Here is a 3,468-nt window from a genome sequence, read left to right on the forward strand (position 1 = left end):
AACGTTACGTTACGTTAGTACGTATACTACTATTATAAGTTAAGTTACGTAGTTAGTCGTGTGTGTGTGTGTGTGTGTGTGTGTGTGTGTGTGTGTGTGTGTGTGTGTGTGTGCGTGTGCGTGCGTGCGTGTGTGTGTGCTTTTGTATGGGAGTTCAGGGAGGAGTTTGTAAAATGTCAAGTTTAGCTTGAGGTGAAGGCGGTGGCATGCACTTAAGAAAAGTGACAGGCAGACACATGCACACACACAACATTCTGTACATACACAACAAAGACACTAAAACCTGTCCCTGAGGGGAGAGGACGGGATGTGCAGGAGGCAGGACTGTGTGGGTGTGAGAAAAACATATTTGGAAGATTATTTAATTGAAGAAAAAATTACACTTACATTGTGGTTGCAAGGAAAAAGTAATGTGTCATCTCCCACTCAACACTAAATCCTCCAACAGCACCACATGAGGTCATCTCCTCCAGCCGGCCCCCCGTGAAGCAGTCAACATGTTTCACCCCGAGGGGAACCGCCACCAATTATGGTAGAAACCCCAAAACACAGACAAATTCTTCCCAACAGAGTACATCCAAACAAAACCACTATAAAAAAAGAAATACAAATAATTATTCGGCCCCACTTACAACTTTTCCTCTGATTTTTTTTTTTAAATTTCTTTTATATTTAACGGTGATCACAATTTCTTGAACACCAAGATGACTAATCAAATGTCTTGTTTTGTCAAATCAATGGTCTTAAAGCAAAAATATTTTTCAGTTTATTTTCACAAAAGACAAAGAAATCTGTGATCGTAGTATCATATAAATCTACATACCAAACCACAAGCAATACTGACTGACATGTAAAACATGTCCAGGAATTATTTGCGTTTCAACTGATGAATTGAAATAATAGTTATTTATACTTTATGTTCCTTATTGGGATTTACACAAAAAACATTTTTTGCTGATTTGTGACCATATTAAGCTATTTAAATTCTCTTTAATTCAAGTTATCTTACATTACTGTAATAGATTTGTCAGATTATTACTGTTATTTTATTCCAAAAATCTAATCCATTCGATAAGATATAAAATAGGTTGTTATAATTTGTTGAAGATATTTTTTCTTTTGTATTACTATTTATGATTTGAGGGTGAAGAACAAGTGGTGAAGTGGTGAGGAACAAACTTTGTGATTTCTCATATGTAGTTATATACGGCTAAATTATTATTAAAGCACATTATCAAGAATGGATAGCATTTGTGTTTAATTCTTTTGAAAAATTAACCAAATTTAACTAAATTCATTAGCTGAAGTTACTATGTTAGTCAAACTTGACAGAGGAAGAGAAAATATGAGTTTGTTCATACGTAAAGGATTTTACCCAAAGACAAATACACGCATACCAACCCTGGGCTGGGTCACACTAAAAGACGGCTGCAGGGCAGGTCACACCCTGCTGCAGAAAAATATCACATGATCTCTAGCATCCCTGGATTATATTCTTTTTCTGCAAAGGACTGAAGTGTTTCAGTGGTTCCTCGTCGTAAAAAATCCTTATTGCTGAATTCAAAGATAAGTCTACCCTCATTCCTTCAGAGGAATCACAGAAACGTTTTTATTATCTGCTGTCACAGACGTTTCCATCAGATTTACAACAAAACAGATAGGCAGGAAAATAAAATTCCTTTTTTTATTGCGAAAAAAACAACAACTTTAAATACTAGTTAGCTGCCTCACCGAGCCTTCAACAAACACAATACAGATCAGAGGCAATACAAACAAGGCAACGAGGAACCATCATTCTGTGGAAGGCAGAGCGACTGATAGCAGGAAGATGCCATGTAGATTTCAGTGGAATTACAGGCCCACTCAAAACAAGTTCATACTTTCATTTCTCTGTAATACAGGGACATCAGGCAGCTCAATCTTTTGAAAAATGACATACAGTATGAGGAAGCGGCTGCTTCAGGTGAATTTCTTCAACATGTTGGCACTGATTGTGATTGACAACAAGTTTGCATTCATTTGTCTTTCCACACCTATGCTGTCAAAACTTCTCACTTATTTAATTTATTTTTCTTGAGTTCTGTAAAACAATCATCTGGGTGCTGAGCTTTAAATATGAAATTATATTTCATCATTATATGCTGTACAGGCCAGCATTCGGACAGCATCACAAACTTTTCAAATGTGCTGTTGTTTCTCTGCACTGAAAGATAACTCTCAGTGCTTGATGAGAATCAACCGGTTTCACCCCGATCTAAGGTCACAAAGGGAGCAAAAGCAGTGCCCTGCATCGTTCTCTTTGTTTATTTTGTAAGCGGATTCATCTAGCTGTCAAATGCTGACACGGTTGATTCAGTCTCGGTTCAATAATGTTCTGAGTCAGTGCAGGAGCTGTGTTTTTCATGTGGTAAAATGATTAGCAGCAGTCAACAGATCCCAATGTTTTTCACTCATTAAATGTCACAATTCAGTTATTTTGACGTTCATAATGCCATCATAATGGAGCACTTGACAAGTTTTGAGTATATTTAATTGATATAACTCTTGAAACAGATTAGATTAGCAGGTATAACGTATTGCCGACCACCAGGTTTACTGATATTTGACTTAACACTTAAAGGCAAACTCAAAGTTAAGTCTGGTGTTTTGCAGACATTTGGCATTAAACAAATAAATGAGAATTACACCAGATGAAAGTCAAAGATTATTAAGTTCAAATTCAGTTTATCCTGAGACAGAAATTATGTCTCACAGTATGGGGCGATTCATAGATATGGCGATAATCCACTTAAGAAACGGAAATATGACCATCATGGTGGCTTTCGACGAAAAAACAAGAGACGTCCAAAGTCAAGAGAATTCATCCTCTGGGGAACAAGAATGTCTGCATCAAATTTCATGTCAATGCATCCTGCACACATGCACACTAACAGGCAATATTGACATAAGGACTATCTTGACATAACAGATGTTCTGGCACACTGAGCGTCATTTGGGAGAGGCATCTGTGGTTGGAAAGGTAAAACTCCCTGCCACTCCCTGTCAGCCTCCACTGCTCATTATAATGTACGCAGGCTCTCACATTTGGTAAGATAAGTGTATTTGTACTTAACATGATACAAAAATCCCATCAATAACAAAACAGATAATTCCCTGCAGACAGGAGACACACCTGCATCCAACAGCATCTGCAATATTAAAATATTTTTAGCTCCAGACTGATTATAATAAATCATAAACACGAAAAGTTTGCATGGATGCCATCTGCCTGTGGACATGCAACAAAGACAGGCTGCACAATTATTAGGGAAACGAAGAAGAAGCTCAAAGACATAAACAAAACATTGTGCAACATCTCACAGAACACTATTGAGCAGATTGAGTCATAAACAGATCTAATGACTTTTGGAAGCTGTAAGAATATTATCTCTTGGTGATATAAAAATGTGAGTGGGTTTGATCTACCTT

The sequence above is a fragment of the Notothenia coriiceps genome, unplaced genomic scaffold, assembly GCF_000735185.1.
Source record: "Notothenia coriiceps isolate Sejong01 unplaced genomic scaffold, NC01 NC01_scaffold00018996, whole genome shotgun sequence".
Lineage (NCBI taxonomy): Eukaryota > Metazoa > Chordata > Actinopteri > Perciformes > Nototheniidae > Notothenia > Notothenia coriiceps.